This window comes from Bubalus bubalis, chromosome 14, assembly GCF_019923935.1.
Source record: "Bubalus bubalis isolate 160015118507 breed Murrah chromosome 14, NDDB_SH_1, whole genome shotgun sequence".
NCBI classification, from domain to species: domain Eukaryota; kingdom Metazoa; phylum Chordata; class Mammalia; order Artiodactyla; family Bovidae; genus Bubalus; species Bubalus bubalis.
Genome location: NC_059170.1, coordinates 23,877,722 through 23,889,341, shown reverse-complemented (window position 1 = coordinate 23,889,341; position 11,620 = coordinate 23,877,722).

Below are 11,620 nucleotides of genomic sequence, written 5' to 3'. Positions count from 1 at the left end.
AGAGAAAGGAAACCAAATGCTGGTCTGGAGAAACTGGAAATTATTGTCGCCTTGACCATTAAAAACCAATATGAGGACAGTGGAGTTTTTGTACTCCAATGGGTTGCTCTGAAGTGTAATGACAGCAACCATAGTATACTTCAGTGCTGCACAAGAATCCCATTGTACAGTGCCAAAACCTAAAGCCCAGGCCACACGGCTGTAAGTGGTAAGGCCTGTCTGTCCGCAAGGCCTCTGCTCAAACACCGTGCCCCATACACATATACTCCAGCCCTATGTACATACACTCAACCCTCCCCTCTTCAGGGTTTCAGCGTATGTTAATTAGCACATGCCAGAACAGAGCATGAAAACACATAACCTGCATCGCTAGAAGAGTCTACAAAGGCCCCTGGGTTCCCCTCCAGCCCAGGAATTGAGTGAGGCAGCTGACTTAACTGTTGGCAGCCACCACAGTGCAGACCAGCCAGGTGTCTGGCCCTAGGTCAAAGGGACTGCCAACCACACAGCCAGGGGTCACACTAGTCCAGTTAAGGCCAGTAAGGAGTTTTCAGCCCTAGTTGTTTGTTCCGGTGGCCCAGATGAAAAGGTTAATCCACCTAATAGACTTTCATAGGGAGATAATCAACAGCCACTAGTTCTGGGCTTCTGAAGTCAGGGCAGTTGTTCTCAATTGAGGCATTTTGGATCATCCCCCAAATTGGCTGTTGAGTGGGGTATCCTCCTGGCATTAAATAGGTCTGTGCATGCTAAGTCCCTTCAGTTGTGTCTGACTCTTTGTGACCTTGTGGACTATAGTCCGCCAGGTTCTGGGATTCTCCAGACAAGAACACTGGGGTGAGTTACCATGCCCTCCTCCAGGGGATCTTACGGACCCAGGGATCGAAACTGCATCTCTTACATCTCCTGAATTGGCAGGTGGGTTCTTTACCACTAGCACCACCTGCAAAGCCCTAATTAGGTCTGGCCAAGGACATATTGCAACATATAGGATATGTCCTAATAGAAGGATATCCAAAGTTCATCACTAAGTGAAAAATGCAAGTTGTCATGATGATGCCCTAATGAGTGCATATTAAATTCATCTCTACTGTGGGACATGTGTGTTGTTCCTGTTTGATTTTATGAACTACACTATGCTAAACAACCCTGCAAAGTACAGTGTGGGGTACATCTGGTTGCTTCCTCAGGAGATGGCTTTGGGTGGCATTGAGAAGGTGCCCTTCTGAGCTGCAGGGCCCCTTCCCATGCCTGCCCACAGTATAAAATGTGCCCATCATTGGAAGGACTGGGGCTGAAGCTGAAGCTCCAATACTTCAGCCTGATGCAAAGAACCGACTCATTAGAAAAAACCCTGATGCTGGGAAAGATTGAGGGCAAGAAGAGAAGGGGATGACAGAGGATGAGATGGTTTGATGGCATCACTGACTCAATGGACATGAGTTTGAGCAAACTCCGGGAGATCGTGAAGGACAGGGTCGTGAAGAACAGGGAGGCCTGGTGTGCTGCAGTTCATGGGGTCACAGACTCAGACATGACTTAACGACTGAACAACAACAAATCCCAGCCAGGAGCCCTTTAAAGTTGACTTTGAGTTCATTGGGAGAAGAAGTTGGTGCAGAAATGTGAGTTCCCTGTTGCTCCCTCTAACTGCATTTTTTAGGGGGGCGGGGGGACTGCTGCCGGAACTTCTCCCAGGGTCAAGTAAAAGGATATCTTCTTTCTTTAAAATGGACTTTGTTCCCTTGTCGAGGGCTGTGGCCATGTTCTCCCATCCCCCCATTCTACATCCACTCTTATCTCAGGCCAGGCCAAGGAAGCAGAGCGGCAAACACTGCAGACTTCTAGTGTCCAGCCTGGATCCCAGTCTGAGCAAACTCCTGTGCCATGTGCCTGCGTCTCTCTCTCAGTGGCCTCATGCCTCACCCCACATCCAGTCCCTCAGTAAGTCCTCCAGGTTCTACTGCAAATGCATCCCAAATCCAGCCACCTGTCATCCCTCCCCGGCGGTCTCTGGGGCCCATTGTCTACCTCTCACATCAACAACTGCAGTGACTTCCTTTTGGTCACCCTGTTCTTCTCCTTGCCCCCGACAATCTGTTCACACAGAGTCACCACATCCATTAAAGCCCACCGCATCTTCCTTTAAAGCCCTCAGGAGCTCCCCACTACCCCTAGAAACGTATTACTAAAAGCCCGAAGAGCCCTGTAGGACCTGGCTGCTACCTATCACTGTATCCTTCTGTCCTGCTTTTTTCTTCTGACTTCTTCCGATCTATTATGTATTCTATTTGCCTTGTCCCTCCACTAGATTATAAGCTCCCTGAGGCAGGGGATTGTTTTCTTCACTCATGTACCCTGACAACCTGATGGCACAGTGCCTGACACATAGTAGGCCCTCAACAAATAACTGGTTGGATGAACATGTGAAATGGAAATAAGACCTCCCAATCAACTGCCTCCCAAAGTAGGTTCTTATTCAGCCACGGAGGGGCATCATTCTAAAGAGTAATCAATAGCTTCAGGTTCTTTCAGCAAAGGCCATTAAGAGGGCAGAACAAAAAGCACAGTGGGGTGGGGGGAGCATGGTGTAAAGGGAATGCCCCCAGCATTTCCCTGCCACCTGTGTTGGATTCAGTTCAGTTCAGTTCAGTTCAGTCGCTCAGTCGTGTCTGACTCTTTGCCACCCCATGAGTCAGCACACCAGGCCTCCCTGTCCGTCACCAACTCCCGGAGTTCACTCAGACTCACGTCCATCAAGTCGGTGATGCCATCCAGCCATCTCATCCTCTGTCGTCCCCTTCTCCTCCTGCCCCCAATCCCTCCCAGCATCAGAGTCTTTTCCAATGAGTCAACTCTTTGCATGAGGTGGCCAAAGTACTGGAGTTTCAGCTTTAGCATCATTCCTTCCAAGGAAATCCCAGGGCTGATCTCCTTCAGGATGGACTGGTTGGATCTCCTTGCAGTCCAAGGGACTCTCAAGAGTCTTCTCCAACACCACAGTTCAAAAGCATCAATTCTTCGGCGCTCAGCTTTCTTCACAGTCCAACTCTTACATCCATACATGACCACAGGAAAAACCATAGCCTTGACTAGACGAACCTTTGTTGGCAAAGTAATGTCTCTGCTTTTGAATATGCTATCTGGGTTGGTCATAACTTTCCTTCCAAGGAGTAAGCATCTTTTAATTGCATGGCTGCAGTCACCATCTGCAGTGATTTTGGAGCCCCCCAAAATAAAGTCTGACACTGTTTTCACTGTTTCCCCATCTATTTCCCATGAAGTGATGGGACCGGATGCCATGATCTTCGTTTTCTGAATGTTGAGCTTTAAGCCAACTTTTTCACTCTCCACTTTCACTTTCATCAAGAGGCTTTTGAGTTCGTCTTCACTTTCTGCCATAAGGGTGGTGTCATCTGCATATCTGAGGTTATTGATATTTCTCCCGGCAATCTTGATTCCAGCTTGTGTTTCTTCCAGTCCAGCATTTTTCAAGATGTACTTTGCATATAAGTTAAATAAGCAGGGTGACAATATACAGCCTTGACGTACTCCTTTTCCTATTTGGAACCAGTCTTTTGTTCCATGTCCAGTTCTAACTGTTGCTTCCTGACCTGCATACAGATTCCTCAAGAGGCACATGCTAGTAAAGTAATGCTCAAAATTCTCCAAGCCAGGCTTCAGCAACACGTGAACCATGAACTTCCTGATGTTCAAGCTGGTTTTAAAAAAGGCAGAGGAACCAGAGATCAAATTGCCAACATCCTCTGGATCATGGAAAAAGCAAGAGAGTTCCAGAAAAACATCTATTTCTGCTTTATTGACTATGCCAAAGCCTTTGACTGTATGGATCACAATAAACTGTGGAAAATTCTTCAAGAGATGGGTTGGATTAGGAAGATTATTAAGGGCCAATCACCTTCACAGTGAGCACCTGAGATCCTCAATGCCCAGCTTAGTTCTTTAGCTTCTACTGATGTGAACTTCCTGATGTTCAAGCTGGTTTTAGAAAAGGCAGAGGAACCAGAGATCAAATTGCCAACATCCAATGGATCATGGAAAAAGCAAGAGAGTTCCAGAAAAACATCTATTTCTGCTTTATTGACTATGCCAAAGCCTTTGACTGTGTGGATCACAATAAACTGTGGAAAATTCTGAAAGAGATGGGAATACCAGACCACCTGATCTGCCTCTTGAGAAATTTGTATGCAGGTCAGGAAGCAACAGTTAGAACTGGACATGGAACAACAGACTGGTTCCAAATAGGAAAAGGAGTTTGTCAAGGCTGTATATGGTCACCCTGTTTGTTTAACTTATATGCAGAGTACATCATGAGAAACGCTGGACTGGAAGAAACACAAGCTGGAATCAAGATTGCCGGGAGAAATATCAATAACCTCAGATATGCAGATGACACCACCCTTATGGCAGAAAGTGAAGACGAACTCAAAAGCCTCTTGATGAAAGTGAAAGTGGAGAGTGAAAAAGTTGGCTTAAAGCTCAACATTCAGAAAACGAAGATCATGGCATCCGGCCCCACCACTTCATGGGAAATAGATGGGGAAACAGTGGAAACAGTGTCAGACTATTTTTCTGGGCTCCAAAATCACTACAGATGGTGACTGCAGCCATGAAATTAAAAGATGCTTACTCCTTGGAAGGAAAGTTATGACCAACCTAGATAGCATATTCAAAAGCAGAGACATTACTTTGCCAACAAAGGTTCGTCTAGTCAAGGCTATGGTTTTTCCTGTGGTCATGTATGGATGTGAGTTGGACTGTGAAGAAGGCTGAGCGCCGAAGAATTGATGCTTTTGAACTGTGGTGTTGGAGAAGACTCTTGAGAGTCCCTTGGACTGCAAGGAGATCCAACCAGTCCATCCTGAAGGAGATCAGCCCTGGGATTTCCTTGGAAGGAATGATGCTAAAGCTGAAACTCCAGTACTTTGGCCACCTCATGCAAAGAGTTGACTCATTGGAAAAGACTCTGATGCTGGGAGGGATTGGGGGCAGGAGGAGAAGGGGACGACAGAGGATGAGATGGCTGGATGGCATCACCGACTTGATGGACATGAGTCTGAGTGAACTCCGGGAGTTGGTGATAGACAGGGAGGCCTGAGTGCTGCGATTCATGGGGTCGCAAAGAGTCGGACATGACTGAGCGACTGATCTGATCTGATGATAATAGCAGCTGCCATAATTTAAGCACTGATTTTGCGCCAGGTCTTATATGCTCCCTACTTCATGTAGTTTGGTAACAACCTGAAGGTATCATAATTAGCCCATTTTGTGGAGGAAGGTTCTGAGGCCTAGCTCAGTGAAGGGATTTGGCTGAAGTCACATTCCAAGTAAAAGAACCAAGATTTGAATTCCCAGCCACCTGACTCCAAAGCTACGGCTCTGGACCATCAGGATCTACTGCTGTGAATAATGCAGGCCCAGAGACAGTGGTGGGAGAAATGATGGACAGGTGGGGAGAAGGGCAGGGGAAATCAAGGAGGGCTCCTCAGAGGAGGGCACCCTTGAGCTGGGCTGTGAAGGATGACCAGGGGTTGGTTCAGTAGCAAGGAGGTAAAGAGTTTTCCTTCCTCTAGAGAGAAACCCAAAGGGTGCGTGAAGGTATGGGGCAGGTAGATCTGGTATGACATTAGATGAGTCAACTAACCTCTGGGCTCTGGGAAGGAGCCAGTGCCAGAGACTGCATCTTGTCCCTACTGAGGGAAAACACCAAGTTCCCCTTCGGACCCGTGGGATGAGAGAAGGCTGAGGAAACCAAGAATGGACTCCAGAGCCCCAGAGCTAACCCCTTCCTCCTCATTTGACTCTCTCTGCTCTGCAGTCTTCCCATCTATAAAATTGGCTCTCAGCAGAATTTCTGTATTGTAACAATTACTGTATTGCTAGGAACGCTGTTTCCCAAACCTGTGAACTCATGGGCCCCCAGATCAGCCAGTACTGTTGGTTTTGACAACAACTCTGCTTCCAGGGCAGATTTGGGACACCTCAACTCCCCAGAGGTGATGGAGTTTATTCAAAGATTTCAGACTTATAAGATGGCAAGTCAGCTTGCAACCACCCTCCCCAGGCCAGGGGTTTGTGCTTTCTTGGATGATTTTCAACCAGGAACTTGGAGGGCAAAGCTCCAGTCAGCAGAGATGCCAAAGGTTCTTAGCAGGTGGGACCACTTGACCCCATGGAGATGGGACAGCTTCCCTTCCATGCAGGCTAACTGCTAAGTCACTTCAGTCATGTCCGAGTCTGTGCAACCCCATAGACGGCAGCCCACCAAGCTCCCCCATCCCTGGGATTCTCCAGGCAAGAACACTGGAGTGGGTTGCCATTTCCTTCTCCAATGCATGAAAGTGAAAAGTGAAAGTGAAGTCGCTCCGTCATGTCTGACTCTTAGTGACCCCATGGACTGCAGCCTACCAGGCTTCTCCATCCATGGGATTTTCCAGGCAAGAGTACTGGAGTGGGGTGCCATTGCCTTCTCTGTCCAGGCAGGCCAAACAGGTCCCCAAATCCCCAGTGGCGGTCATAATTCAGGAGAGACTCTGGCCCCATCTGAACACTCTCCACTCACCAGCCAGATGACAGAGATCTAAAGTTGTAAGTGGTGGGGAAATTTGAGGTGAAGAGGGGTGAGAGTTATCACAAAGGCCAAAAAATTATCTAAACCAATCCCTGAAGCCCCAAGGGCACAGGTAGAAGTGAGCAAGAGACAAAGTACCAGTGTCTTGAGCTGGTCTTGAATTTGAATATTACCATACTGCTTACTGGCTCTATCCTCTCTCTGAGCCTTGATATCCTCATTGCTAAAGGAAGACAATAATCATACCTCTCAGAAGGTTACTGTGAGAAATCAAATAACATGTACGAGGCACACATGCCTCAAGTGTTCGTTGTTACCTGAATCAGGGCAGAAACTAGCTAAGCTGTGACCTCAGGGTTCCACTTGCTAACAGCGCTCAGGTTCACAGGAGTGCCTGAGATCTTGAGCACAAGAAAATGGCATTTTCTAAAATTCAAGTCTCTTGCAGATTCAGGATATTTAACAAGGGAGAGAAATCTAGCCCACGGTTGGTAGGCACATGCTCAGTGCCAGGCCCAAGGGTGCATGGTGGGGTTCCTTGAGGGTCACCCCCCATGCACAGTCTTCAGGGGAAAGAGTCAGTCACTAAAGGACACAGAGGCAGGTGAGGGGCAAGACAGACGCCAGGAGCTTGTCACAGGCAGACGTGGCCTGTCAGGAAGCCAGAGAGCCTTTCTCGAGAGGACTTTGGAGCTGAGAGCTGGACGTTGTACGGTATTCATCCAAGTGGTCAGAGAGCTGATGAGGAATGTGCCAGGAAAAGGGAGCAGAAGGTGCAAAGGGCAGGAAGCCCCAAAGCATGTGGTTCATGCTCGGAGCCAAGTGAGGCATGTACACTTGAATGAATGAATCTCTTTGAACCAGTCTTTGTAATATCAGATTCTAAATGAATTTAACCAGATGGTTAAGTAAATTATGGCACATTCACACAGTGAATACAATGCAGTCATTTATAAGGAACGAGTGATCATGCATGAAAATGGATTCTCTCCAAGATACCTGGTAAGTGATTTCCAAGAATAGGGCCTACATGTGCCAGGCACTGTTCTTAGCACTGCACAAGTATTAACCCATGATCCTCACCCCAACCCCATGAGGGAGAAAAGAAAGAAAAACACGAAGTATAGGTTACAAAAAGCAGTTTATTAATGTGTACAGTGCACATCACGAAGGAGAAATGAAGTAAAAAGTAACTCAAAAATGCAAGGTTAGAATTCTAGTTTATATAGCGTCTTCAACAAGGAACAATAAATCTGAAGAAAAATGGCGGGACAAAGGAAAGCTTTTTAGGCTTCCAAAGATGGCAGATTGTGGGAAGGTAAATACAGGGGAGGAAACTAATAGAAGGTTTGTTTGTAGATTCCTCTGGTGTCATCTCTAGGTTGAAATGTCTCTCTAATAAAAGAATTTATATCCTGCCTTTAGGGGTAGAAAAGGGGGAGGTTTTCTGCTTCCTGTTTTCAGTATAAAATAATTTTCATGTCGAAGAGGCACATTTTGGAATGACATACTGTGGTTTCCTTCACTTCCTCCCACATATAATAAATCTATATAAATATGTATTTGCTTGTATCTGTATAGACACCACGAACATGCTGGAAAGACACACCAAATGCTAATTGTGGTGGTCAGAAGGGTATATATAACTTCTGTTATACCTTAGAATTTTGACCTGTGCACTTCCAGATGGACAAGCTGGATTTAGAAAAAGCAGAGGAACCAGAGATCAAATTGCCAACATCCGCTGTTTCATAGAAAAAGCAAGGGATTAAAAAAAAAACAAAAAACAACAAAAACCTGCTTCTTTGACTACACTGAAGTGTTTGACTGTGTGGATTACAACAAACTGTGGAAAATTCTGAAAGAGATGGAAATACCAGACCATCTTACCTGTCTCCTGAGAAACCTGTACGCAGGACAAGAAGCAACAGTTAAAACTGGACATGGAACAACAGACTGGTTCCAAATTGGGAAAGGAGTATGTCAAAGCTGTATACTGTCACCCTGCTTATTTAACTTCTATGCAGAGTATATCATGAAAAATGCAGGGCTGGATGAATCACAAGCTGGAATCAAGACTGCTGGGAGAAATATCAACAATCTCAGATATGCAGATGATATGACTTAAATGGAAAAAAGCAAAGAGGAACTAAAGAGACTCTTGGTAAGGATGAAAGAGGGGAGTGAAGAAGTTGGCTTAAAATGGGATTCCCTGGTGGCTCAGATGGTAAAGAATCTGCCTGCAATGCAGGAGATCTGGCTTCTATTCCTGAGTTGGGATGAACCCTTGGAGAAGGGAATGGTTACCCACTCCAGCAGAATTCCATGGACAGAGGAACCTAGTGGGCTATAGTCTGTGGGGTTGCAAAGAGTTGGACGTAACTGAGGACTAGGAACTAAAGAGTTCTTGATGAGGATGAAAGAGTTGGCCTAAAACTCACCATTAAAAAAAACAAAGATCATGGCATCTGGTCCCATCACTTCATGGCAAATGAAGTGACAGATTTTCTTTTCTTGGGCTCCCAGATCACTGCAGATGGTGACAGCAACCACGAAATTAAAAGATGCTTGCTCCTAGGCAGAAAAGCTACAACAAACCTAAATAGTGTATTAAAAAGCAGAGACATCACTTTGCTAACAAAGATCTGTATAGTCAAAGTTATGCTTTTTCAGTAGTCATGTACAGATGTGAGAGCTGAACCATAAGGAAGGCTGAGCACCAAAGAATTGATGCTTTTGAACAGTGGTGCTGGAGAAAACTCTAGAGAGTCCCTTGGACAGCAAGGAGATCAAACCAGTCAATCCTAAAGGAAATCAACCCTGAATATACATTGGGGAACTGATGCTGAAACTCCAATACTTTGGCCACCTAATGCAAAGAGCTGAGTCATTGAAAAGACCCCAATGCTGGGAAAGATTGAAGTCAGGAGGACAAGGGCGTGACAGAGGATGAGATGGTTGGATGGTATCACCATTTCAATGGACATGAGTTTGACCAAACTCTGGGAGATAGTGAAGAACAGGGAAGCCTGGCGTGCTGCAGCCCATGGGGTGGCAGAGTCGGACACAACTGAGTGACTGAACAATAGAGTCTTAACAACACAGATCTCACAGTGATTACATTATGAATCTGCACTGTGAATTTCCCTTTGCCATACATTCAACAACTCATGTTTAAGCCTCTACTATGTGTCAGCACTATTCTGGAATCAGAGATCATTAAAGCCTTCCTAGCCCTTGGAGATCATCTAGATAAACCCCTTGTCTTTACAGAAGCTCAGAGAGGGGGAAGAACTTACCCAAGTGACACAGCAAGTCACTGGCAATGCCAAATCTAGAACCCAGGACTCCCTCCTCCCTGCCCACAGCTCTTCTCACCTCACCCTGGAAACTCTCATAGGGTTCTTGTGTTTCTTGTTCTCCGGGAAGGACTCTTTTTAGGGAAATGCTCTGTATTGGTGCCCTGACAACCTTGCACATATATCCACCTAGACCATGGAGGCAAGGTTTGATTATGGCTGACCTAAGCCTTGGTGGAACTCCTGGGATCTGCGGGAACATGGGAAGTCAGGCAGTCTTGTGAGGAGCTGCCAAAAGGTCAGTTCTGTCTTCAGGGGGACTGCTGTCATTGGGCATTTCTCATCTGTCACCCTGGTTTCAATGAGGTGGGATTTCCATCCCCCTCTTTTATATATATATATTTATTTGGCTGTACTGAGTCTTAGTTGCGGCACACAGGATCTTCATTTTGTTGCGGCATGTGGGATCTAGTTCCCTCTCTAGGGATCAAATCCAGGCTCTCTGTGTTGGAAGTGTGGAGTCTTAGCCACTGGACTACCAGGAATGTCCCAAAACACCAACTTCTGCTTCATTTCAGCCACTGTTAATTTGGTTTCTGTCACAGTTGAGTTCAGTTGCTCAATCATGTCCAACTCTTTGCGACCCCATGGACTGTAGCACGCCAGGCTTCCCTATCCATCACCATCTCCCTGAGCTTGCTCAAACTCATGTCCATTGAGTCAGTGATGCCATCCAACCATTTCATCCTCTGTTGTCCACTTCCTCTGCTTTCAGTCTTTCCTAGCATCAGGGTCTTTCTAATGAATCAGTTCTTCGGATCAGGTGGCCAAAGGATTGGAGCTTCAGCTTTAGCATCAGTCCTTCCAGGACTGACTTCCTTTAGGTTTCTGTCACAGACCATATCCTAAATAATGCACAAATTGCCAAAGCAGTCACAGCCTCCCTGAGATTCAAAGGAAAGGGGACATAGATGATAAGAGTGTTAAAGAACTTTGGGGTCATATTTTTAACATGAGCTGGTCAACCCCTTCAGACCCTGGCTAAACCTGGCTACCTCAGGGAAGCATGTCACCACAGTCCACGTTAAGTTACACATCTCTGTCATATGTCCTTCGGAGCACAAGGCCATGAACCACCCTCACAGTAAGGATTTGAAACTTTACATTTATCTTTGTGGTTATTTGATTGGATCTCCCTCACGAGACCGTAAGTCCTATGAGGTCAGGGACTGAGTCTGTCTCCTTTACTACTGTTACCCCAGCATCTAACACAGCGCATGACATAGAGTAGGTGCTCAATAAGTATATGTATGTAAGTTATGAATGGATGAATGAATGAATGAATCCGGACAAGAGAGGGACAGGTTTCCTGCAGCGCAGTGTAAACGCTGAAGACTCCTCCTCAATAGAAAAACAGAGCTCAGGATCGTGACCCACTGACTGGAATGCTAACATGAACGCACATCTGCGCGAACCTCTCACAACCATCCTTTTCCAGGATGAGTAGGTGTGGATTTAGTAGTCCCCCGGCTAGTAGCTGGCCGATTCCCAATTCTTACTCTTGCTTCTCATACGCGGGAACTGGATTAGTGATGCCCTCACCGCCGGTAGCACGGAGAAAGGAAGGGTGGGGGAAGCAGCCCGGCCCCTCTGAAAGGCAGCATCCGGAGGCCTCGGGGCTTCCGGGTTTCCGGTTTTCCCCGCCCCCCGTCCCCCACTGCCCCGCGGC